The 27532-nt window shown below is 45.9% G+C and overlaps 1 protein-coding gene across 1 annotated transcript in view; it reads left to right on the plus strand.

Moving 5' to 3' along the window:
- The first annotated feature begins 1382 nt into the window (after positions 1 to 1382).
- Positions 1383 to 27532, plus strand: part of CCDC149 (coiled-coil domain containing 149) — a 107964-nt gene continuing 81814 nt past the window's right edge. Inside the window, exon 1 of the mRNA XM_017866749.1 lies at positions 1383 to 1785. The gene's annotated coding sequence lies outside the window, so the exon portion shown is untranslated. The remainder of the gene's footprint in view (positions 1786 to 27532) is intronic.

The following is a 27532-nucleotide window of genomic DNA, read 5'->3' on the forward strand; positions in this document are numbered from 1 at the left end:
TATTTTGTTGTTTTAAAGAGGGGGTGTCTCGCTTTGTTGCCCAAGTGGTCTTGAACTCCTGCCCTCAAGAAATCCTCCTGCCTCAACCTCCCAAGGTGCTGGGATTAAGGCATGAGCCATAGAATGCCACCAGTGCCAACTTGTCTTTGACTCCTCTCTCAACCCATGCTAACCATCTCCCTCAGAGTTTTTGGCCCTATTCACAATTGAACAATGATTTTCAATTTTTACATTTGCTTTCTATTTATGACAGCTGATCCGTTAAAAAAGTAAATATAAGCAAATATTAATAGTTTAAAAAAATGCTAAGTATATAATAAAACGTGGTTCATTCATTCTTGCGTTCAACAAACATTCGTGCAACAAATATTTGTAAAGCATCTCCTATGGGCCAGGATCGTGCCAAAGGCGCATCTACCAACCTAGAAAACCCCTGCCCTCGGGGAGCTTTCATTCTACGGGTGGGAGTCGTGATGGTGGTCGGAGAAGGAATGGATTCAGGGGATTTGTTTCTTGCGGGGGACAAAGGACTGCCCGTGGGGCCCGCCTTCCGCGCAGAGCGCTGAGGGGTCCGGAGTGACCTATAGGCTGAGACCCCGGCTTCCTCTTGCCTAGAGGCCGGGCAGGGGGCGCGGAACCCGGAGTCGCGGGGCTGAGGGAGTGGGGCTCGTGGGCGGAGGACGCGGGGCGGGCCCGGCGGGGCTCGGCTGCGGCCCGGGCTGTGTCTGCGGCCCCAGCGGCCGCGCCCCTCCTCCCTTTCCTCCCGCGGAAGGCTGACGTGGAAAGTCAACAGCGGCGGGCGGCCGCGGGAGGCGGCGGCCGCAGCGGCTCGGAGGCCGCCGGGGGCCCTTCTTCGGGGGCCGCCGGCGGGCCCGCCGCAGCGGGGAGGCGGCGGCGGTTGACGCCGCGGAGGAGGAGGAGGAGGCGGGGGTTCCAAGATAAGGCAGGGCCCGCGCCCATAGGAGGAGGGAGGCCCATGAACGGCGACCGGACCGAAGAAAGCCGAACTTTGGCTTGGCGCTGCGTGGAAGCGAGGTTGAAAGGCCGCGGGCCGCCGGCCAAGGGCGGGATGGGCGGGCCGAGGCGGCCGCCGGTCCCCCCAGGGAGGCAGAGAGGGGAGGGACTAGCGGGGGGCGCGCACCCCAAGTGGCCGCGGCTGCCGCCCCCGCGCGACCCCGCCAGGTGCGCCGCTCCTCCCGCACTTTCGGGTCTGGGCGGGCGCCACTTTCTTCCGCGCCATCTGGTGTCAGCCTTTGGGGAGGGGCCTTCCCTAGGCAGGGGTTGGCCCTGGATTGGAGGCTGAAGCCCTGGGATCCGGGAGGAGAAGGTGCCAAGCCCCACCTGCCTGCCTGCTCGCCACTGTTGTGGAGCCAAACCATTGGACGCCTGGGACTGAAACGGGAAGGTGGTGCCATGGGGGAGAATCCGAGCCCTGGGGTGGCACCTGGGCCAGGTGGAATTCGGTGGTTCGAGTTGGGGGAGTTCAGGAGTCCGCCGCAGCTGTTCACTCATTCATTTGCTCAATTCAGTCAACACGTGTTTACTTGGGCCTACCATGTGTAAGGTGGGGAGGGGCATTTATCAAAAAAGTGAAACACAGGTGCAGAAGTGATTCGATTTGTGGAAGCATAGAACAACGTGTCCCCCTGCCCTGAGACTCTTTTGTCATTAACATACCCTGGGGGTCCACTTTCAGCCTCCTATGCTATTTGCTCTTCAGTTCCCCCTGAGAGAAGCTGCTGGCCTCTCCAGGTGAGAGGGAATGCGGATGTCTTCCTCTCTCTGGTAAGTTGCCCTGATTTGCCACCATTTGTGGGGCAGTTCCTGGTATTACTTATCCTGGTATTACTTACCCATGCCGGGGAATTTCTCCCTTCTGAGAACCAAGCTCCAGCCCAAGGCCAACTTGGGGCTTCCTTTTCTTTAATCCTGTGCACACAATGCGGAGTGTATCAGTTTGCTCTTATCTTTTCCCTTGTGGGGTGTGGGAAGGGAAACCCTCTACTGTCTCACTCCTTTCATCGTTTTCTGGGTCTCCAGGTCAGTCTGATAATAGTGCTTCATGCCCAGTGTGTGCAGAGCGTTGTGTTTCTGAAGAGGAATGACATGCGGTAGCTTCTGCCCTAGTTTAGTTTGCTCAGCATTGGTCTAGTAGTTGAAAGCTCTCCTAACTGTCTGGTGTTATGATCCATTGTATTGCAGCCTGGCTCCATCTTCTCAAACTGACAGGCTTTATGTCAAGGGACAGATCCTCTGGGGACCTTGTTTCTGGTCCCATCAAGAATCATACTTAGTAGTCGAGGAGCTGGAGGTAGTTCTTTTTAAAAGTCTGGTGTTACGCCCTTGTATAGCAGCAGAATCTTCACTACTCCAACAATTGCATATTAGGTGCCTGTTAGGAGTCAGGTACATTGTGAGGTGCTTGGGATTCTGTGGTGAATAAGACAACTCCGCTACCCACAAAGAACTCCTGGGGTTTCACGATATAGTCTGGGAGGAAGGTCACACCGTAGACAGTAAGAGTGAACTAAAGGATGGAATGACTTCAAGTGCTAAATGGCATGGGATACCCCTCAGTGGGTTGGGCTTACCTCCACCTTGCGCTGACCACATTATTGTAACAATGGGTTTCCTCACTAGGCTATGTGCTTTGTTTGGCTCTTTATTTCCAGGGCCTATACACGGAGCTCTGTATGCATCAGGTGCTCAAAAAATGCTTGTTGAATAAGTCAGTGGATCCTGAAGTAGGTCCTTCAGGAGTTTTCCTGCCCATCCCAGCAGAGTTTCTCCAGAGTAACACCTCCTTAACTTCACAAACATGAGGTGAACACATAGCCAGGGGCCATGGGGGAGGTGAAAATGGGTCTTGCTTCCCACCTTAATAATAACTGATGACTATTTCTTGAATGCATCCTTCATATTAAGCATTTTACATGGCCTCATACTCATAATGACATAAGGTAGGAATTCTTTCTTATTTTATAGATAAGGAAACAGTGGCTCAGACAGGCTAAGGAACTTGCTCAGAGCCTCACCTCTGGTAAGTGGAAGAGGCAGGATTTGAATCCTGGTCTGTCTGATTCCTTGCTTGAGCATTGCTTGTCTGAGCCTCGCTAGGCCACACTTTCTATTTTAATCATTGCTTATCTGTCTGTATCTTCTGCTAGATGGCAGGCTCCCCAAGGAAGGAGTCCATGTCTGATTCAACTTTGAGTCCCCAGCAACTGGATCACTGTTTCTTAGAGTATGGCCTACAGATCAGCTGCATCAGAGTCATTTTGGGTGCCTGTGAAAAGTTCAAGTTTATGAGTCTCTCCCAAATTTATTGTAGTGAGTTGAATTATGTACCCTGCCTGCTCCCCACCCCCTGCCTGCCATGGGTGCATCTGAGACCTAACCCCAGTAGGTGCGAATGTGACTTTATTTGGAAATAGGGCAGATATGATCAAGTTAAGGATCTTTGGATGAGATCACACTGGATTTAGGGTAGGTCCTAAATCTAGTGACTGGTATGTTAGAAGAGAAAGGACAGAGATTTAAGCTGCAGACACACGAGGGAGCAGGCTATGGGAAGATGGAGATACATGAAAGGAAGACCATGTGAAGACAGAGGTGGAGATTGGAGTGATGCAGCCACATGGCAAGGCATGCCAAAGGTCACTGGCAGCCCCCAGAAGCTGGAAGAGGCAGATTATCCCTCAAAGTCCCCAGAAAAAAACAACTGCTGACACCTTGATTTTGGACTTCTGGCTTCTGTAACTGTGAGTGAATATGCTTCTGTTGTTTTAAGCCACCCCATTGTGATCATTTGTTACAGCAATGTATTAGTCCGTTTTCATGCTGCTTATAAAGACATACCCGAGACTGGGTGATTTACAAAAGAAAGAGAGATTTCATGGGCTTACCGTTCCACATGGCTAGGGAGGCCTCACAATCATGCTGGAAGGCAAGGAGGAGCAAGTCACATCTTACATGGATGGCAGCAGGCAAAGAGAGAGAGCTTGCGCAGGAGAACTCCTCTTTATAAAACCATCAGATCTCATGAGACTTATTCACTATCAGGAGAACATTATGGAGGAAACTAGCCCCATGATTCAATTATCTCCCACCAGGTCCCTCCCACAACACGTGGGAGTTATGGGAATACAATTCAAGATGAAATTTGGGTGGGGACACAGAGCCAAACCATATCAAGCAGCCACAGGAAGCTAATAAACCTGCTGCTCGAAAGTGCCTGGGGGTACAGCCCCCGATCTGCCTTTCTTACAAGCTGAGCTGCCCAGGTGATTCCCCTGCCCAGTCAGGTTTGGCTGGCAGGGGTTCCATGGGTGTGACTGGGTCTGGTACCAGCCAGGTAAGATTCAGAGAAGAGTGTGCTCAGCAGCTGTGGTGTTACAAAGTGATTTGGGGACCTGGCAGAAGGACCTGAGGAAGACATCACTGCACAGCTAATCTGTACTACATGGGATTTTCGTGGACTTGCATTTATTTCTACAGCAGTCCTGGGTGCTGCCTCCCACCCTGGATCCTCTCTCCATCACGTCTCTTTCACCTCATCATCACCTGCCCAGAGCCCTGTCCTCTCTTTCAATCAGTTCGCTTCCTCCGCTTGCCTGGAGGAAGCAGTTTTCATTAAAAACAATCCTACAGAGATCAGTTTTATTTTCATATATTTGGTAAAATAAGCTGAAATTACAGCCTTTTCTCAGGCCCTGAAGTAAACACACCCATGCGTGTGAAAGAAGCATGGCCGGGGTTCTGTTTTGAAAATTAAATGTCTGGGGAGGGGCAGATATTCTTATTGCCACCTGAGGTGAGCTTTCAAAATTGGAGACATTTCAAAGTGCAGCTATGCAGGCAATCAATAAGTTTTTATTTTCGAGATAAAAATCCTGGTCATTGCTCAGCCCACCACTCTATGATAAACTATACATAATTCCGTTTCACTGTTTGAATTTTGGTTAATTAGATAACAATCAATCTCCTATTCCTTGAGCATGTTGTATGCAGGAGCCAGGAGGCAGAAGACAGTTAACCGCGGGCCTCCACCCAAAGTAGAGACTGATTTTTGGTTTTTGTTGTTGTTGCTTTAGAGATGAGGTCTCACTCTGTTGCCCAGGCTGGAGTGCAGTGGTGCGATCTTGGCTCACTTTAGCTCCATCTCCTGGGCCCGAGGGATTCTTCTGCTTCAGCCTTCTGAATAGCTGGGTTACAGGCATGTGCCACCATGCTCAGTCATTTTTTTTTTAAATAGAGATGGAGTCTCGTTATGTTGCCCAAGCTGATCTGGAGCTCCTGGCTTCAAGGAATCCTCCTGCCTCAGCCTCCCAAAGTGCAGGGATTATAGGCATGAGCCACTGTGCCTGGCCTAGCCACTGATATTTGGAAAAGAGAGGTTGAGTAGGTATAGAGACCAGCTCTGTGGTTAATTAAGGTAAAGACTCAGCTTTGGGTTTCAGTTATTGACTTTGACGCTGAAGATAATAAGAGACCTGGGGGTAAGTCTTGGCCCTGCCTTTTTCTTGGTACGAAAGATCAAAAACCCAAACCAAAGTGGATAAGCTTAGAGGCAATTTATTGGCTGATATTGTAGGTTGTATCCTGTCCCCAAAACAATGTGTTCAAGTCCTAACACCCTCCCCTCAACTGCCACTACACAAACACCTGTGAATATGACCTTATTTGGAAGTAGGGTCTTTGCAGATGTAATCAAGTTATGATGAGGTCATCTTAGGTGGGCTCTAATCCAATGACCTGGTGTCCTTATCAGAAGAGGCAAATTTGGGCACAGAGATGCACAAAGAGAAGAAAATGTGAAGACACAGACGGAAGAAGGCATGTGACAACAGAGGCAGAGACTGGAGTCATGCAGCTGCAAGCCAAGGAAAGCCAAAGATTGCTGGCGACCACCAGAAACTAGGACAAGGCAAGGAAGAATCCTCCCCAAGAGCCTCACTGGGGAACACGGTCCTGCCAACACCTTCATTTTGGACTCTAACCCCCAGGACTGTGCAACAGTTGAATTCTGTTGTTTTAAGTCCCCCGGTTTGTGATAATTTGTTATGGCAGCCCTTGGAAGTGAATATAACTAATATGACTAATAATTCCATGCTAGGGCTGGCTTTCAGCTGATTCAACACTAAGACAGTTTCTCTCCATCTTTGAGTCTGCTTGCTGCCTGGCTTTAGTCTCAGCCTCCCAGCCTCTCAAGTTCAAGTCCAGAGGAGAAGACGAGACCCTTCTCTAGCAGATCCTGTGAAACCCTGGGATGCTCCATTTAAATCCGCTTAGATCACTCACCTATCCTGCAAGAAATCGCTCAGGTGGTTAGTGATCTGATTGTTTTAGGCCCGGAATTGTGTTTGGAGCCCTGCCCCAGGATACTTGGACTGTGAGTGGAGCTAGGGTAGATCCCCAAGTAAAACTGGGGGGCTTTCCAGAAGAGGGAGAATGGGTGTTGAGGGAATGACTGCACCATGTAACTTCTCTGAGCCTCTTTTTTCTCGTCTTTAAATAGGGTAATAAAAGTACCTACCTCATAGGTGATCCTAATTGTGAGGATCAAATGAAATAATGCTTGTGAGTACATAGGCCTCTGCCAGGCAAGGCAGCAGTAGAATAGTGAGCATGAACCTCACGACAGAAACTCTGGTTTGTGAAAACTATAATTTGCTATAATGCCTTAATTTTGATTACAAGTTTTTGTTGTTTGAGTAGTGGAAATGTAATCTGCATATGAAGCCACACCACTCCCTTTCCCTGAATTTGTATTTTAATTCTAGGGGACTTATGAAATACTTAGACTAAGGCTAAGTCATTGGCTGGGGTGCTGGGGTGGGCTGTTTTTATCTATCCACACGCTCCTCATTTAGTCTAGTATCTTGCCCTTGGTCACTCTAGGTCACTGTTGTGTCATCTCTCATCCCCCCCCCAGATGTCCTCTGGCCCTCTGGCTGTCTGCACCAAGTCCATGCTACTTTTGGGTGAATGAAGAACAAATTGATGAACTGCTTTTCACTGTTCTGGGCATGGTGAACTTTGCTGTCTTGCCCAACCAAGGTGGGGCAAGTTTTATTCATTTTTAAAATTTGACTGGGCACGGTGGCTCATGCCTGTAATCCCAGCACTTTGGGAGACTGAGGCAGGCGTATCACCTGAGGTCAGGAGTTCAAGACCAGCCCGGCCAAAACCCCCATCTCTGCTAAAAATGCAAAAATTAGCTGGGCATAGTGGCACATGCCTGTAATCCCAGATACTTGGGAGGCTGAGACAGGAGAATTGCTTGAACCCAGGAAGCAGAGGTTGCAGTAAGCCAAGATTGTGCCACTGCACTCCTGACTGGGCGACAAGGGTGAAACTCTGTCTCATAAAATAAATAAAATAAAATAAAATAAAAAAATTTGTTCTGCTGCCCCTGAGTTACTCTAGGGCTAAATTATTATGCTGCCCTCAAATCACCCTGGGTCTATGGGAAACTATGGGAAACTGTTGTGCACACAGCATGTCACAACACCAAGGCTGGGTCCAGGGAATTGGGGATTAGTTTTCACTTCCTAAGAAATACGGCTGTATTTGTTAGGGTAAAGTCTAAGCCACTGTAAGAAATATGCCTGCCTCAAAAATAGAGTGGTTTAAATAAGGTAAGACATTTGTGTCTCTTTCACGTGAGTGTGGTGGTTCAGGCATGGAGGGCAGCCCTGCTCCGTGAGTCATCTAAGAATTCAGATTTATCTTGTTGCTCCACGATTAGGGTATGGTCCTCATCTGTGTGGCTGAAGCTTGTTGCTGCCACATTTGTGTCCCAGCCCATGGGAATGGGGAAAGAGAGAAGGGGGAACTCCAGGGCAAGGGGCTTTTCTTTAATTAGGGATGAGTGGAGAATTGTACATATCACATCTGCTCACATCCCATTGGTCTGAGCATAGTCATACGGCCACTCCTAGCTGTGAGAGGCTGTAAATGTAGTCTTTAGCAGAATGCACCCATGTTAACTTTGGGAGGGTCCTATTAAGAAATAAGAGTAGACTGGGCACTGTGGCTCACACCTGTAATGCCAGCACTTTGGGAGGCCAAGGCAGGTGGATCACCTGAGGTCAGGAGTTTGAGACCAGCCTGGCCAACATGGCAAAACCCCGTCTCTACTAAAAATGCAAAAATTAGCCGGCCGTGGTGGCACGCACCTATAGTCCCAGCTACCCAGGAGGCTGAGGCAGGAGAATCACTTGAACCCGGGAGGTGGAGGTTTCAGTGAGCAGAGATCGCGCCACTGCACTCCAGCCTGGGCAACAAAAGCAAAACTCCATCTCACAAAAGAAAAAAAAGAAAAAAAGACAGAAAGAATATATAGGACATGAAAAAGATAAGTTATCAAAAAAAAATGAGTAGGTTGACATATCAAAGTTAAAAAGTTACACCTAAAGTATGTGCACATTTTAATATATTAATTATATTCTCTTTGGAGGACTCTGTTAAAACAATAAAGAGTCACAGACTGGGAGAAAATATGTGCAGAACACACATCTTGTATCCAGAATATAAAAGGAACTCTCACTACTCAATAAGAAGAAAGGCCGGGCTGGGCGCGGTGGCTCAAGCCTGTAATCCCAGCACTTTGGGAGGCCGAGGCGGGCGGATCACGAGGTCAGGAGATCGAGACCATCCTGGCTAACATGGTGAAACCCCATCTCTACTAAAAAAATACAAAAAACTAGCCGGGCGAGGTGGCAGGCGCCTGTAGTCCCAGCTACTCGGGAGGCTGAGGCAGGAGAATGGCGTAAACCCGGGAGGCGGAGCTTGCAGTGAGCTGAGATCCGGCCACTGCACTCTAGCCTGGGAGACAGTCGGACTCCGTCTCAAAAATAAATAAATAAATAAATAAATAAAACACAGGAAACAACCTGCCCTATAAAGCTGTGCTAGATTTCAGTTCAGTAGGTATCAGGGCAGGAAAAAGCAGTGTGTTCAACTGATCTTTCAAGTTCTGATCTCTTAAGATTTGAGACTGACATAAAAAGACTGCTTCCATAAAAAGAACGAAACCTTGGTAAGTTTGAACTGTGATATGTTTTTGCCTCTATTTAATGTTTTAATATTTAATGCTAAACTTTAAAAGGGAGGGGAGCTACAGTAAACTTTTCCATTACAGTTTTGCGTCATCTATTTGGTTTTCATTTGAAAGTATGGGCAGAGATCTTATTAGCAGGGATCTGCTGCCATTTAATAAATACAATGTCTCAGGCACTAGAGCGGTCACTTTCTGTTCATTTGATTCTTAAAACAATTCGTGTAATGTAAAATATTATCCCTGTCTCTACTAAAAATACAAAAATTAGCCAGGTGTGGTGGCATGTACCTGTAATCCCAGCTATTCGGGAGACCGAGGCAGGAGAATCGCTTGAACCTCAGAGGCGGAGGTTGCAGTGAGCTGAGATCACACCAGTGCATTCCAGCCTGGGCAACAGAGTGAGACTCCATTTCAAAACAAACAAACAAATGAACAAAAACAAAGAAACAATCTGAATTTTTTAATGAACAAAAGGATTAAGTAAACCCTGCACTGAAGAAGAGGGATGGCAAATAAGCAATGAGTAGAGGCTCAGCATCCTTAGTCATTAGGGAAATGTAAATGGAAACCACAGTGAGGTACCACAACATACCTATTAGAATGGAAAAGCAACAAATTACAAAACTCATCGTCTAAGAGCTGACAGGGACGCAGAGCAACTAGAAGTCTCCATCTCCTGACCTCGTGGTCCGCCCGTCTCGGCCTCCCAAAGTGCTGGGATTACAGGCTTGAGCCACCGCGCCCGGCCGCAACTAGAAGTCTCATACATTGCTGGAGGAAATGTAAAATAGTAAAGTCACTTCTGAAAAGGTTTGCAGTTTCTTATAAAGTCAAACATACACTTAACCAAACAACCCAGCAATCCTTCTCCTAGGTAGGGTCAAAGAGAAATGAGGACACATGTCCACACCTGTCTGCACATCTATGTATGTAACTCAAACAGTATACAACCAAAAATCTTTGTTTTAAAAAATAATTATTTTAGCAGGAGAGGTACTGCTCCTTGTGGAGCAGGGCTACCCCATAGGCAGTGTGCCCAGAGCAGCCACAACCAAATAACTCATTTGGGGGAAGTGGGTTACAGGGTACATGGTACAGGGTAAAAGCTGATAGTTTTAACATTTGTGAAGAGTGACTATTTTGTACTCATGAATTAATGTTGTCTTGTATCTTTCTAAAAACACCTTTATTAAGGTATAATTAATATATTAAAATGTGCACATACTTTAGGTGTACAATTTGATGAGTTTGGATGTGTGCATACACTGGTGTAACCATCACCACAATCAAGGTATACATGAAATTTTTGAAAAGTAAAAATTAAGGCCAGGCACGGTGGCTCACACTTGTAATCCCAGCACTTTGGGAGGCTGAGGCGGGTGGATCATCCGAGGTCAGAAGTTTGAGACCAACCTGGCCAACATGGTGAAACCCCGTCTCTACTAAAAATACAAAATTAGCCGGGTGTGGAGGCATGCGCCTGTAATCCCAGCTACCCAGGAGGCTGAGGCAGGAGAATTGCTTGAACCTAGGAGGTGGAGGTTGCAGTGAGCCCAGACTGTGCCACTGCACCCTAGCCTGGGCAACAAGAGCAAAACTCCATCTCAAAAAACAAAAAACAAAACAAACAAAACTAAAAATTAAAAAGACAGAAAACTGATCAGTGATTGCCAGAGCCTGAAGGTACACTGAGGAAACTGGCTGCAGAGAAACGTGAGGGAATCTTTTGGATTTATGGATGTATTCTGTCTCGATTGTAATGATGGTTATATGACTGTGTAAGCTTGTTGAAGTTCATGGAACCTTACACCTAAAAGGGATGAAATTTTCTCCAAATTATACCTCAGTAAACTCAATATTTTTCGAAAGGAGGTGAATGGATATTTAAAACAGCCATTGCTACAGAGAGCTTTACTCCTCATCTCTCCAATTCCAGAGTTCATCAGGTTTCCATCAAAACTAGCTGTGCTCCCCAAATTTCAGCCCCGAGTCCTTGCTCTGCCCTCTTGACCCCAGGCTGATTGGGCCAAGCTCAGTGTTCCTCGGAGACTGATAACCAGGCTCTCCTTTGTACTCTGATTCTGCCCTTTTCTCGACTTGGAAGATCCTTTCCAGTCTTTTGAGGAGTTATGGTTGAGGGCACCACTGGAGAGACTCAACTGTGCCCTCATATCTTTGGGAGCAGGCCCTCAAAATGGAAAAGCCAGTCAGTTGTTACCTGTGTTCTGCTGGGCTGTGCCTTTCTTAGATGTAAAGACGGAATGTCTGGCTTCTTAAAAAGGGAGAGAGACGTGGGGGAGAATTAGGGTAAGGGTTGCAGGAAATGGAAGCAAGGTGGGAAGATAGGCTGTCAGTTAATATTTTAAAATACTCTTTTTTTGTTTGTTTGTTTTTTCGAGATAGGGTCTCACTCTGTTGCCTAGGCTGGAGTGCAATGGCACAGTCTCGGCTCACTGCAACCTCTGCTTCCCAGGCTCAAGTGATTCTCCAGTCTCAGCCTCCTGAGTAGCTAAGACTACAGGCATGAGCCACCAATTCCTGGCTAATTTTTCTATTTTTTGGAGAGACAGGGCTTCACCTTGTCATCCAGGCTGGTCTCATATTCCTGAGCTCAAGGCAATCCATCAGTCTCAGCCTCCAACTGCTGGGATTACAGGTGTGAGCCACCGTGCCTGGCTTAAAATACTCGTTCTTATTAGCTGTTATTATTAGATAAAAACACCATGCACAATAGTGAGCAATAGATCTGAGACACTAATGTAGGCAGTTGGTGAGGCTTGATGGAGTGGGGAAAAGCTTCTTAGAAGTTGAGCTTTAACTGAGTCCCTTCCCTTTGGTTGAAGAGGGCAAGGGAGATCATGAGCAGGCATGAGCCCTGGGCCGAGTTGGTGGCCTTTGCAGAGATGCTCCAGATAAAGGCAGAAATCTCTGGGTTGAGGTACAGCAGAAAATGAGATTGGATAACCAGAGAGAACCAGATGGTGAATGACTTCAAAAGCCAGGCTGCAGGATGTGCCCTGATATAGCTGGTAATGGGGAGGCACTGAACGCTTTTGTTAACTGGAGTACAAATTGATGAAAATACTCGGGATAGGTTGGTTTCCACTGAATTCAGTTACTGAATCTGTATTGTCTGCAAGGTACTATGCCAGGCTGTGATGATATAAAAACTAATTTGGTGACCCTGCCAGGAATCAGGGAAGGACAATTTAGGAAGAGATACCAGTAATCTAGCCTTTTCTGTCACCATCAACATTCTCAATTATTTCCATTGCACCTAAGTCCTACCACTTATCATGTAGTTTTCAACCTAACCCTTGACTTATCTGTCTCTCCTCTGGACCCAAAAGATCTTGAAATCTTTGAGAGTAGGGACCATATGTAACTTTAGCACTTAGCACTGTACTTTGCCCATTGCAGGTACTCCATACACGTAGAATATATGAATGCTTGGACGTTTGAATGAATGAGGTGTTAAGGGGTTATAGCATTGGTGGGGATAGAGAAAAAGGGATGGCTATGGGAAACATTCTAAAGGAAGACCCCTACAGCAAGTCATGGCTAGCAGGATTGGAGAGATGGAATAGAATGAGTCCAAGATGGCCCTTGCTGCATGGCTGGAGGGTGGTGGTACTGGAAGTGATAGGAGGTTAGGGGATATGAGTCTTGATGAGAAGAGCATGGGTTCTCTTCAGAACTGTGCATCATTCAGAGTTTCCTAGGAGTACTTGAGCTCTTGAGAAGCAAGATTAGTGCTTACTGGGAACATTTTCGATGAGCAGTTATCTTCATAGTGGCAGGCTAATTTCAGAGTAAGTTTATTAAAATTAGTGTGTGGGGGAAAGTGAGCTCAACTGCTATTTTTAACTGATGGGATTCATGTTCTCTCCTGTGCAGGGAAATTCACATATGTGCTCCCAAAATTGACAATTTCCACTCTTATTATGTTAAAAAAAATTAATATAGTGAGTTTCACGTTGAATAAAATACATTGGCTGAAGATGAGAAGAGGACTTTGGCCAGTCCCTGAATGAAAATGACCAGAGTGAATGACATTTATTACTCACTGCCTGGTTTTCCACCCATAAAACCATACTGGGGCTTTGGTACCTCTTGGCAGAGAAGTTGCTTAAGTTTGAGAGTCTGCACCTCTCTCTGGCCCATCAGGCAGAATGGTGCCAGTGGTAGGGGAGACCTGGTTCCCAGAGAACACAAACCTTTGGTTGATTTTTACTTTGAAGTCTTTCCACTTTCACGTCTTCTGGTCCACTCTCTTCATTATCTGAAGCTATTTTATTGCAACAAACACCCTAATACTGTTCAGGGTATCAGATTTTCTTCAAGTCTGCTTATCCTCTGTACAGCTAGCCAATTAAACCACCTTTAAGAAAAAACATTTTTCACAACGTCCTCTTACTCGGAAAGCTTCCGCGGTAGTTCCCCATCACCTGGTGTTCGAGGCTCTTCATGCTGGCCTTGACCTATCTTTCTGCCTCTGTCTCATTGCTCCCCGCATAAGCTGGCTGCTTCAGTCAAAATGATCTGCCATGTATTCTGGCTCCCCCACCTTTGTCTCACACCCTGACCTCACCCAGGTGAGCCTCCCACTTCTTCTCCGACCACAGCCTTCACCAGTCCTTTAAGGTGGGGTGGAAACCCACATCCCTCCTAAAATCCTCCATGATGCCAATCTTGAAGTGAGCTCTTCGTCCTGTTGCCTTATGTGGCTCAGCTTAAACTGATCCTGTCACACTCACATGCTACCTAAGAAAGAGAGGAGCCTTGTCTCTGTGTAGATATTAACTCCTATATAAGTTGACAAGCTCCTTAGAGAAAGGACTGTGGTCACCTGTGTTGGGGCAGGAGATAGGAATTCTGGAATGATGATGTATCATGCAGTGGCTCAGGTGTGCAGGTCCTGAGGCAGGGCACTGATACAGAATACAGAACCAACCTGGTTCTGGCCCATTTGCAGAGCCTCTACTTTGATCTCACATCCTCATTTAGGGAAAGTAGCTCATGGATGTGCCTGCCCACCTATAGCTCTATTAATGGCAGGCACAAAGGTAGAGGTCAGTGATGTCAGGAGAGAGCCACCATTGTAGTGAGTTGGCTGGTTGATGTGAAGGAGGAGTGAAGGACAGCCCTCATATGTCAGTGGGACAGGATGTCTAACAGAGGAGAAGGTCAGCATTCAATGTGCTGGTTACATAGTGAGCATTACTATGGGCAAAGCCTTCTGCGTATGACAGTTGCCTTCAAGGAGTTTACTGTCCAGTGGTGATAGAGAATGGGGATGAGGTCACTACGCTGTGATGTACATTGTGATAAGCATTCTTCAGGTTAAGGGGAGGCTAATTTAGATTGGAGGATTGAGGAGGGTTCTTAATGGAGGTGGCACCTGGGCCGGGAAGGTTGGGCAGAATTTCAGCAAATGGAGATGTAAAGGAAGGGTGTTCTAGACAGAAGGAATGGAGATGGCAAAGATGCAGATGTAGCAAAATGCAAGACTTATTGCGGGAAATCCCAGATCATCTGATCTCTGGTGGGGACACATAGTGGGGCATCGGGTGTTTGTTAGGCAGGCCTCAAATGCCCTGTTAACTGTGTAGCGGGCGTGAGGGTCCCGAGTATGTCATTCATTCTGAGGTGAACAATGGCACAATAATCTCCTTTGAGTAGAAGAAGTTGCCTGGATGCACTGGGGAGGGAACTGATCTGCCAGGAGTGTATGTGAGGGACTGGACAGGGTTGGGGCTTGGGGAGAGCACAGGAGCCTGTCTGTGTCTGTGTCTCCCTTTGCCCTTATCCACTTTCAACTCACTTAGGTCTCCCGTTCACAGCTTCATTGCCCCTGATAATGCTCTTGCCAAGGTTGCCTAAGACCAGCCTCCTAACTACCACACCCAGTAGTCTTTCTTTAGGACTCGATTGCTGGCTGTACAGCCTCTGACTCCAGACAGCCTCCTCTTCTTTTCTTACATGCTGGGCTTCTGCATCCCTCTATGTGACTACTGGCCATGTCCCCAGGAACTAAACACTTTACTCAGTGTGCCCTCAGTGGAACTCATGCTCCTTCTGTATTACACCTTTCCTATCTCTCTTTCCTCCTTCCATCCCGCCTCAATGGTATTGCTGTGAAGTCTACCTTGATTCTTCTTCCCAACTTACACCTCCCAACCCGATTCTAATTCTTATTCATTAAGATCCATCTTTCTGGCTTTTGAACAAGTCCTTAAATAGGGCATCCATGTCACCATTCCCACTCTTTCACTGTGGCCAGATTCTCAACCCCTCTCCCTGGAGTATCTTCTAGGACCATCTTTCCTCCATGCAGTTACTAGAGTCATCATCTAAGCATAGAAATGATTTTATCACTCTACTGCTGAGAGCTCTTTAATGGCTTTCTAGGGACTGCAGAGTGAAGGCCATATCCCTCAGTTGGCCTCCAAGGGCCTTTCCCACTCCCCATCTCTGGTAACTTCTGTATCCCTTATTTCCACCACCTCCCCTACCCTTTGTAGTACTCCTGACTCTGGCCAGATCATTCCATGCCCTATAGCATCTCTAAGACTTGCTTATGTCCAAAGGTGACATCCTACTCACATATTAAAGCCCAGCTCAAATGTCACAGACTCCCTTTGGGTCTCCCACTTCCCTTGGGCCCCAAGAGGTTAGGCAATGAATGGTGTATTACATGTGGGAAGATGGTATGGGGGATTGTTGGCAGAGTAACTGGGTTCCTAAGGATGGGGGCTCTCAGAATGGTGGGTGGTCACCAATGTCTAGCACAATACTAGGCACAGGATAGACACTTAGCAGTAGCTTGTAGAAGGGAGGGAATAAGAAGGAAAGGCAGTTAACCTTGTCATTTCCAGGATTCTCTTTGAAGCCAACCTTGCTGGTGTGCCCCACTTCCAGTCTCTCCCCTAGACCAGTCATGGCCCTAAGGGAGCTGGGAGTGTCTGAAGTGCCCCAGAACATGCCCAATGTCCTGGCCAGCTTCCAGGCTCAAGTTGCAGTGGGTTTTGTACGTCACCAAGCTCCACCAGTAGGTAGCTACCTGGTTTTGAGCAAATCTCCTGACTTCTCCAATACCTCATTTTCTCTGGACTTCATACAGTGAGGATGTCTCTCGGTTAAGATGATGATAAAGTGAGATGATATATGTGAAAGTGTGTTTTAAAGCCTCCAACCCTCTCCAGACAAGGTGATGCTCCTATCCTTGCTTGGGCTTTGGGAAAATCCTTCCCCAGGGCTTCAGAGATGCTCCTGCAGAGAGGTGATGTGTCAGCTGCTGGCTGTCAACATGACGCCATGGAAAAATCATATTGATGGGGCGCAGATTGCTGTGCCTGCTTGCTCTGCCATCTGCAGACCCCATGACCAAGGCAGTATTGGAAATGGCAGGGATGGGACTCTCTCTCACTAGCCAGTTCCAATTTGCTTTTTAATTTGCTCCAACCTGGTGAGTGCTGCTGGGGTCAATCTGTAACCTCTTCTTCCTTCCCAACAGTCTCTGGCTTTGCCAGACTTTGCAGCATGCGTGCAGGCTGCTCCGTCAAGCCTGGGCAGCTGCCATTTCCACGGCCTCTTCTGAGAACCTCCTAGTTACCTTCTGACTTCGTACGCCTCTTATTGTGCCCAAGTCCAAACTCATGCCCAAATTGTTCTTCCCTCTTCATTCTGCCCCTCTCTGGCCTTCAGAGCATCTGTTGGCCACTCTCCTTTGCTGATTTGCTGGAGTTTGAATAAGGCTTTTATTAAGCTGATTTCAGCGCTTAGGAAAGAAGACTGCAATTGCTCACAAAGAACTCATAGCAACCTCTCTCTGGGATTTTTGCGGGCCTCTTCAGCAGTCTCCCTACCTCCTGTGTCTCCTTGTACCTTTCCATTGCATTAATTACTGCCTGATCAAGTCCCTGGAAGCGACACTCTAACCGTGACCCTTCCTCACTCACAGACCTCCATAGCTCCCGTCAGCTCTCATGTTGGCCCAAACTCTGCTGTCATTTAAGGCCTTTCTTACTTTCATCCAAACCAGGCTTTCCAGCCTTATTTTTACTTTCTCCTTTTCACACATCCTGCACTCCTGGAAAACAACCACTTCCATTTCTGTCTGAAGCCCATGCTTCCACACACCCAGCCTTTGATCAGGCCGTGCCCTCTGCCTGGAGCTCTTGTTCTCTTCCTTTTTCTTACTTCTCTGTCAAGCTTCAGTCACAACTCTCTTGCCCCCAGACTAAAAGCCCTCCTCCCCTTCTGTGATCTTACAACATCTAGCCATGCCTCTCTGACCGCATGTCTCCCTGGCCGCCGTGGGTTGGAATTACATGTGTTTGTGCCTTGCTTCCAGCTTGGAGTTACTCCAGTGCAGGAACTGACCAATTCATCTTTGAATCTCCCACTGTGACTGGCACAATGTCCTGCATATAGTGGAAAAATCTAAAAGAGATGACAAACCTCACGGTTTCTCAGTTAATACTTAAATTGAAAAACTACTGAATTAACACAAGGATGTTCATTTTTTTTTGTCCAAACAACATTATCATCTGTTTCTTTCCCCAAAGTCCTTTTGTATTCATTTTTATCCCACAGACATGACTTTCAAAATATAGATTGTGATCTTTTCAAGGTAGTAAGTCAAATCACCTTTTAATAAGCTCTAAGGGATTTATGAGCTTATTATAAGTCAACTCCTTCCTCCCTCCCTTCTTTACCTTCCTTCCTTCCTTGCAAACTGGAATTTTATTATCTTAGATATATTGCTTGAAAAAAATCTAGGCAGAGGCTGTGGGTGGGAAATCATTTGTTATAAAGAGCTACTTTCTATAATGGGGTCTGACCTGTATTATAGCGTGTCTGAACGTCCACCAGGCTTTAACTCTCTTCTGCTCTAGTATTCAAGCTTGCTCCAAAGGTGGTTTACCACCTACGGTTGACTCTTATGCAAGGAAATCATGCAATTTATTTGGTCCCTATGGTCTTCTCATTAAGAAAAATAATGATAAAAATAATTCCTTACATTTGTCTTTCTTCAACTGGTATTTACAAGGATTTACTGTGTCTCAGGCACTCTGCCAAAAGTTGGGGTACACAGTCCACCAGGATGTCATCACCTTCCTCCCCATTTCCTTATGGAACCCTCATAACAAGCTTGTGGGTTAGACTTGAGCAGTGGTAGTGACGTCATTATATAAATAAAGACATGGTAATTCAGAGTGTTCGTGAAATACTCAGAAATTCAGCGTCCTTCTTTGTGGTCACTCAGCAAGAAGCAAGCAAGAGGAGCTCAGTTTTAACTTCCTATCAGATGTTTTCCCTACTGAACCCCGGGTTTGTGCTGGGAACCCTGGATTCAGGCCCCCAGCACGCTTACTTCCAGGTGAGAGGCGGCAGCCCTTGCATGCTGCAAGACTGCTTTCCTCATCTCTGCTTCTGCTCACCTGATCTAAACCCAATGTGAGCTGAAAAGGAGACTTTTGGGATCTGGTTCTAGATTCCTGCCCAGACTTCAGTATAGGCTGAAAATTGAGCAACAGTGGGCTGAGGAGTCCACAAGAGTGGGGTCAGGTCATCCTAAAAGGATGGTCTCATAGCCCCTCTGCTGTGGGAGCCTGAAGGTGGGTGCACCTGGTGACCCAGTCCCGTCTGAGCAGAGGCTCCAAGGAAGTGAGATAATCTAGTAATACCTCGGACTCACCTCCCCACCCCATGCCTGCTTCATCCCCATTGTAGAGAATTTCCTCAGGTAGCCATGAGGGGCCTGCCCCAGACTGCCTGAAGCTGTGAATGAGGACACATTTGAGAAGAAAGTGAATGAGTGAAGGTGTTATCTAGAGATGAGAAATGCCTTGGGTAACTGGATTTTAACTTTAAACATCGAGCAATGTCAATTCTCTGCACCCTCCAAATTTAGAAAATATAGATACATATAAAAGAAAAAAAGCCACCTACAATTTGACTACCCAGAGCTGACTGCTGTAATCTTCCATGTTTCCATGCCCTAATTTCTAAAAATGAGTTTATAGTATAGGCTGTTTTACTATTTCATTTGTATCGAGGCTAACATGTAGACAGCAGATGCACACGTTTTAAGTGGACAGCTCAGTACATTTTTTTTTTTTTTCTTGAGACGGAGTCTTGCTCTGTCGCCCAGGCTGGAGTGCAGTGGCCGGATCTCAGCTCACTGCAAGCTCCGCCTCCCGGGTTTACGCCATTCTCCTGCCTCAGCCTCCCAAGTAGCTGGGACTACAGGCGCCCGCCACCTCGCCCGGCTAGTTTTTTGTATTTTTTTTTTTTTTAGTGGAAATGGGGTTTCACCATGTTAGCCAGGATGGTCTCAATCTCCTGACCTCGTGATCCGCCCGTCTCGGTCTCCCAAAGTGCTGGGATTAAGCTCAGTACACTTTTACATGTGCACACACCTGCGTTAACCACCACCCAGAGCAGGTTCTAGAGCGTTCCCAGCTCCCCAGAAGGCTTCCTATGCCCTTCTGAGCCAAGATATTGCTCCTACCTCATCCAGAGGCAACCATTATTTAGACTTCCAGTGCCATATGCTGTTTTTATAACTTCTTCTTATTCTTAATCAGCAATAAGTAGTGAATAGTTTCCATGTCATTAACTCACCATCATCAGCATCATTGTTGTTGTCGTCGTCATCATCATCATCATCATCATCATCATCGCCAGAGCGGCAGCTTGGGATTCCACGATATTGACAAACGGTGCCTGCGCTGGACTTTAAGCCTATGTTTTAGAAATGCCTACTCTATTTTTTCCCACTATCAGAAAGCCTAAATGGCTGGCATGAGGGGTTCTCTTTGGTTCTAGCACAGGCTACAGGGGTGTCAGCGACTTTGAGATTTTTTTTTTTCTTCAAGGCCTGGTTGTGCCTTCTGTGGCTTGCTTAGTTTTTTTGAATATACATGTGTTATGCTAAACATTCTAATAACCATTGCTGTGTATGTTCGAAAGAGTATCTCACATCCTAACATGCGTTGTGAGATGCCCTTTCAAACATATATTTGCTCTGGTGTTTACAGGAGAACAAATACTAAGGTGCTTGTTTCTCCCATTCCTCAACTTCTTCTTAAAGAAGAGAGAAAGTCACTGGACAATTTAAGCACCTGGGTTTAGAGAGAAGTTCTTTTAAGATGACATTGGTGAGGAAGGAAATAACTATTTTGATTACTGGAATTTGTGAAGACACCAACAAGGAGGCGAAAAGCTCCACACAGCTCCCAGAAATACCCTCCCACTCAGTGCTGAACAGCTGAGTCTTGATTGTGTAGGCATTGACTGTGCACACTTGGAAACCTGCCTCCAACCTCTCTCAGTTTAGGTTTTGATTATTTTACTACCACTATCACTACAACCACTATGCTGATTGCTACCACTACTCTTATTATTATTACTAATGGCAATAAAATTATATTAAGTGTCCATTTGCGGTGTGCCAGGCACCACATGAAGATTTTTTAATGTAATTTTCAATTCAGGAGCTTATATGAAGAAAAAAGGAAACATTCATTGAGCCCTTTTTAATGCTTAAGTCCTGTGCTGGATGCTTGACATATGACTTTCAGTACAGCTAAAAGATGATAAGTAAACATCAGGGAATATGCAAGGAAAGCCAGAGCTGGGATTTGAACTCCAGGTTTCTCTGATTCTGAAGTCTGTGTTGTTCCTACTCTAACACAGTCTCACCAAATGAATGAATGAAGGAGTGAAGGAGTGAATGAGTGGACCAACCAACCTGGTACACTGAAGCCCTCATTTTTAAGAAGTCTGTATTTGAGCCTTGGTGTGGTGGCTTACACCTGTAATCTCAGCTGTTTGGGAGGTCGAGGTGGGCAGAGCACCTGAGGTCAGCAGTTTGAGACCAGCCTGTCCGATTGTCTTTACTAAAAATACAAAAATTAGCTGGGCATGGTAGTGGGTGCCTGTAATCCCAGCTACTAAGGGAGGCTGAGGCAGGGGAATCACTTGAACCCAGGAGGCAGAGGTTGCAGTGAGTTGAGATTGCCCCATTCCCCTCCAGCCTGATCGGCAGAGTGAGACTCATCTCAAAAAAAAAAAAAGAAGTCTGTATTTTAGATTGTACTAGAAGGGAAACATTCTCTTATTTAAAACCTTGACTACATAATGCCCTGATGTAGTACTTACATACTTTTGTGTCTCAGATAACCAATGTCATCTGTCAGTGGTGACACAGAGTTCTGATTGTGAAGTGGATTACAAATCTTACAATATTGGGTGCCCAATTTCCTCATACCAGTTATGTGGGTATGTTAGTATTTTATTTAGGATTTATTTTAATGAAATGCCAGAAATAATAATGGCTTAAATAATATTGAACTTTATTTTTTTCTGAAGTGCAGTAAATTTGGAGGTGGGCAGTTTAGGGCTGGTATGCTGGCTTACAATCTGTTAAGGACCCAGCCACCTTTCATTTTTCTGGTTCATCATTCCTTGCGTGAGGCTTTCCACTTTGCAGACCACTATGTGGCAGGAAGGAGGAAGACATAGGCAAGAGTGAACCTGCTATGGTTTGAATGTCCCCTTCACAACTTACACGGAAACTTAATTGCCATTGTGATAGTGTTACTAAATGGCACATTCAAGAGGTCATTAGGTCAGGAAGGCTCTGCCCTCATGAATGGATTTAATGTCATTATCATGGGAGTAGGTTTGCTATTGAGGGCCATCAGCCCCCTTTTCTCTCTGTCTTGAGTGCTTGCTCACCATGGGATGCCTTCCCTCATTTGTATTATGATGTAGCAAGAAAGTCATTGGCAGGTACTGGTGTCATGCTTCTGGACTTCCCAGCCTATAGAACTGTGAGAAATAAATTTATTTTCTTAATAAATTACCCAGTCTCTGGTATTCTGTAATAGCAACAAAACATGAACAAAGACAGTGCCCCTCCCTTAAAGGAAATGTTCCAGAAGTCTAAAACATTGGAAAGGAAATGTTTCAGACACTGTTGCTTCCATCTCACTGGACAGTATTTTACATAGGGGATCCTCATAGTACCTACCTCAGAGGGCCTGCTTGTAAGGATCAAATGAGCTAATGTGAAAAACTGCCCAGAACAGTGCCTGCCATCAGTGTTTTGGCTGATGCTTCTATGGTCATACCTGGGATCTGAGCCCATCAGGCTTGGTACGTCTTTCCCAAGGACTTGTTTTAACTACTATAGTCTTTGTACCCTTCCACGTAAGTGGTCAGCAAGCAGTGCTGATGTTAACCAGGAAGATGATGATTATGGATAATGATGATGATGATGATGATGATGATGATGATGAGTATAAGCTCTAAGTAAATGGCAACTGCATGCCAGTTACTGGGCTAAAAGCCTTCTTTTCGTTATCTCATTTACTCCTTTGGCAAACTCCTTTATCTCATGGTACTCCTTCAGTACCATGAAGTAGGTACTATCATAGTCCTTATTTTGCAAATAAAAGATCTTAGGCTCAGCAAGCAATGGATTTCTTTCCTTGCCCAAGATCATTCAGCTAGAAGTGGTAGGGCAGGAGTTGGAATCCAACGGGAAGTCTGACTCACACCCTGGGTCTTAGGAGTATCCACTGCCTTCTATCTTTTTAAGTCTCTCTGCCTCTGAATTTCATCTCCTTTTGGAATGGTCAGCCTGGACATATATTTAACAATCCATTTTGATGCTACTCTTTATGATGATCCTGATGCCTACTGAATTTTCTTTTGACCTTTTTTCTTTTTTGAGACAGGTTCTCACTCTCTCCCCCAGTCTGGAATCCAGTGGCATGATCATGGCTTATTGCAACCTCAACTTCCTGGGCTCAAGGGATCCTCCTGCCTCAGCCTCCCAAGTAGCTGGGACTACAGGTGTGTGCCACCACACCCAGCTAATTTTTAAAAAAAAAATTTCGTAGAGAAGGGGTTTCACTATGCTGCCTGAGCTGGTCTCAAACTCCTGGGCTCAAGCACTTCTCCCACCTTGGCCTCCTAAAGTGCTGGGATTATAGGCATAAGCCACTGTGCCTGACAAATTTTCTTTTTTAAAAGTGAGATTCCCAAACCTTGAGCTTATCTGAATTAGTGATGTCTACATGCACTTCTCCAAAGGAATTTTTAATTTAATATTAGATCTTGTAGATGCACATGCAAGGGAGTAAACGTTCAAACAACCCATTTTTGTTGTCATTTAAATGTTCTCTTGATCAATAGTGATGACAGAGGTGTTGATGGTGGTGGTCAAATGGACTGTTAAGAAAAGCAAGTCAAATCATGCCCATCACTGGCTTGCAGTCCACTGGTGATCTGCAGCCAGTGAAGATTTTGCCATTTTCCCAGAAAGCCATAATTAATTTGGGTCACCCATGGGAGCCTTTTGCTAACATAATCAGCCCATCGCAGTTATCAGCCAGAGAAACAGACCTGGATGGAGTCCCTACCCTACCTTGAGCAGTGTTTCCAATTTAGTTTGTCCTCTGAAAACTTCAGTGATTTGAATCACCGGGATTGTACACCCACCCATGTCCCAGAATAAATTTCTGCCTGACTTTTTGCTGGGGGGCTGAGTTCTGAACTGACAGTTCTTGTTGAGGATAGTTTCTCACTAATCAGTAGTGTCTGGAGTTGATGGAAAGAAAACAAAAACGATGAAGATGAAGTGCAGGAGCAAGTTAACAGCACTCAGGAAAATATGAGCAAGGTGCAGTGAGAGGGAGAAAAAAGCTCCCAGCCACAGGGTTCGGCTGGGGAGGCCTGCATGCTGCAGGCGGAAATTCAGGGCCCAAGTGGCCCTTTAGCGATGACTCTGAGGGTCTCATCCAGAGAGAAAGACTGTGTTGATCATGATTGGTTAAAATCTCAGCAGATGGTGGTAAGAGCTCTATTTACTTGGATAATTAAAGTAGTGATGGATTTGCACGGCTGATTTCAAGATCTCAGGTCTGCAGATGACTGCCTTTTGGGGCAGACTGGGATGGAACACCTCCTTGCAGAGTATGTGCACCTGACTCAAGTATCAGCGAGCTGGGAGCCAGGGACTGTTCTCAGACATGCTCCATCTTGGGTTGAAGCTTCATCTTGAACACACTGGCCCTCTTATGGGACTGTTCATCCCAGCAGGGGAATCATATTTTTCAGAAGACAAGATATATCGACACATTTAGGAATGGAGATTGTTTTCCGTCTTCAAATGGGACAGACTCAGTTCTTTTGATTACTGTGATAATAAGATTGATGTCTTTAGAGTTTATTGAGTGCTTTTTCTCACGTGAGTAATTTTATAGAATCCTTCCAACTCTCCTGTGAGTGAATGGGGTGCTGTGGCAGAAAAGACATGGGACAGTCCTGGGTTCAAATCCCGCCTTTGCCTCTTACAAGCTTCATAATTTATTTTCCCCAAAAAACTCTTAGAGCCTTAGTTTCCTCACCTGTAAAGGGGGGGGGGTAATGATGTTTATATTTTGGGGTGGCGATGAGGATTAGTGATTAATGTATGCGAAATGCTGAATCATCTGTTAGGACTGAGTAGGCTTCCAAATGCTGCTGGCTGTTCGTATCATTATAGAAAAGAAAACTGAAGCACAGAGTGGGGGAGCGGCTTCTTGTGGTCCTCGTGGTAGGAGATAGTGGCAAAACCCACATCATTTCACTGTAAAGCCCAGGTGCCACATTGCTTCTATTAATGATGCCTTCCTGTCTGTATCTCCTAAGTTTCCCTTTTGTTAAAGGACAGTTAAGGAATCAGTTCTAGTTCTGCAGATGCCATCCTGTAACCCTCTCAGTACCTCATCTATAAAGTGGAAGCACGATTACAGGTCCCCTTTGCCTCCCAGGGTTCGGGAACAGGTCTAAGAAGTTAAGAGCTGATAATATGCAAAAGTGCACTGGGCCTCATCAGTAGTAGGGGTGTTAGGGGTTTTTTTTAGGATTTCTCTTGAGATAGATAAAATGAACCACAGCAGTTTTACAGCTTTTAAAGTCAGTCGGACCAAAATATTGTACATGCTTTGCTGACTTTTTACTGCTACAAAGCCCACAAGGAAAGCCCTCTGCAACTGAATTGAATTATTATTCTACAATGAGGTAACCAGTGAAGCTATTGTTACATTCCATATGTGACAGTTATATGTCATAATGTGTAATTGCAGTATGTGAGGGCTGGTGATGCAAGCCGCCTGTCACCTGTATCCAGCAGATCTCAGGCCTCTGGCAACCTGGATGGCAAAGAGAGGGTTTCAGATGCATGGATAATTTTAGTGCTTCATCCTGAATACATACACGATCTCTGAAAGAAACCAGAGCTGCAAGGTGCACTGGCAGCATCTCGGCCTGAGGCAAGGTCGGATCAGCCTAGCACTGGGGACAGAGCAAATTCACTCTAGGCAAGCAATGATTTTTAGAAACAGATGCTGTCTTCAGCAAGTGAGTTTCCTAGTCCGTTTATGGCCAACGAGAAAAAAGCCAATCTTTTTTCCATGTGTTTCCTTCTCATCTTTATAGACTTGAAAAGGACAGGTATATAGTCAGTGGAGAATGCAGAGACTGAGAAGATGGTGAGAGGGAGGAAAGGAGAAGTAAGAGAAGTGAAAGAATTGAAATAGATATTCAGGCAAACCTTCGTTATTCAAAACTTCGGTTAGCCAAGACTGTCAGTGAATTTCACATACCCCCCAGCTACTATAGTTCACATTATAAACTCTTCCAATTACCTGAAATCTCACTTAAATTTCAGCACATCCCCTGGGGCATTCAAATAATCAAAGTTTGCCTGTCAAAAGTAATACCGGAGAGGGGAATGGTGATTCTAAGAAAGATAGATCGTAAAAAAAAAAAAAAGTCTTCCTTCTTAGAGAATGGCATTAGAATCATTAAGCTACGAACTTGAAATTGCTGAAATGTTATCTAAAAATTACAGAGGTGAATACAGATTTAGAAAAGGCTGTGGAAATGCCTAGGGTGTCTTACAATTGGAGGACAGAGTATAGGCGTGGGCAGGAAAGGCTTACACCCAAGATGCGAAGGTGTTAATGTTGCAGGGCTTAGGGATTGCCGCAGGCTGGAGGACTTCAGCAAAATGAACATCAGCATGTGGCTAGCCCCACAGGGCATTGTACGCCATAGATACCCAAATCCATGTCTGGAGAGGTTAAATGTACGTGTATCTCCAAGTGGCGGTTCTGAATGCCTCTGTGGGGTTGGTGAATCTGCAGGACTTTTAAGAACGAAGGTGCTGAATGGAGTGTATACCCCTGTAATGGCAGGGAAGTGGTCCTTTTAAGCAGTAAAAACGAGGTCAACATACAAATGTCGTTTTGATGATTCTATAGGAACTGTCCTGCATCCTCTCCATATACACTCAGTTTGTGTAACTGGATATTCTTTTTTCCCCAAAGCATGATGCTAAATGAGATTTAGACATTTAGGCATAATAATAAATTGATGGCTATCTGACTAAAATATGTAAAATCTATCCATATGTATGTATATATTCAGCTTGGTGGGAATGGAAATTTATTTCTCAAATATGTATTCAGCACACATTGTGGGCCAGGAGCTGTACCTGGCTCTGGAGATGCAAAGATGAATAAGATGGGCCCTGGCTGCAAAGAAGCCTCCGTCAGACAAGTGGGCAGGTGGGCAGGTGCTGCGATACAGGGTGTGTGAGTGCTACTCTAAGTATACTCACAATGCCGCATGGCTCTCTGCCTGGGGGCATGGCAGAAGCTTCCCAGACAGGGACTTGGGAGCAGGGTGCAGGACAGTGTAGAAAAAGAGAGAGGTGAAGAAGCTTGAGCGTGGGGGCAGCAGTAGGTGAGCTGAACAGGAACATGGAGGGCAGGAATAGAAGAGCTGATGATGAAGACGGAGAGGTGCGTTGCAGCCAGATACTGAAAGGCTCCTGTTTGCAAATCTCCTTAACATCAGAGTTTTTTTTTTTTTTTTTTAAGAGTGGCAAGCCCTAATTTACATTCTCCAAAGGACTGGTACCTGGACTAGACAAGTAGGGAAACCAGAAGGCTGTTGTGATGATCCCTGCCAGAGATCACAGGGCAGAGCAAAAGAGAGGTTCCAGGCATGGAGGGGTGGCTTGTTGGAGGCTGGGGAAAGGAGGTTGATTGTCGAATGCTGTTCACCTGGAGCCGTTTGTTGGGTGGGAAGTGAGGTATTGCTGGATGGGGGATGGAGCAGAGGGGAAGGCAAGTGCAGTTATGAGTAGAGGGTGATCAGGGGAGGAGGTACCTCTGCAGAAAGAATGAGTCTGCAGTTGAGAAGTTTCTAAATTATTCCTGAACATGAACGCTTTGGCCATGTCTGTTTATCATCTGCTGAGAAGCCTGTCTGGATTCGCAGGCATGCCCTTGCAGTGGCTAGTGAGAGCTAGACTGATCCCATTAGTAAAAATCTCAAAGGAACAGGAGTCTTTGTTTGGTGAGAGGTGACTCTCCCCCATCCCCACCCCCTACCCTC

Source organism: Rhinopithecus bieti, unplaced genomic scaffold, assembly GCF_001698545.2.
Source record: "Rhinopithecus bieti isolate Rb0 unplaced genomic scaffold, ASM169854v2 scaffold_1599, whole genome shotgun sequence".
In the NCBI taxonomy this organism is placed as follows: domain Eukaryota; kingdom Metazoa; phylum Chordata; class Mammalia; order Primates; family Cercopithecidae; genus Rhinopithecus; species Rhinopithecus bieti.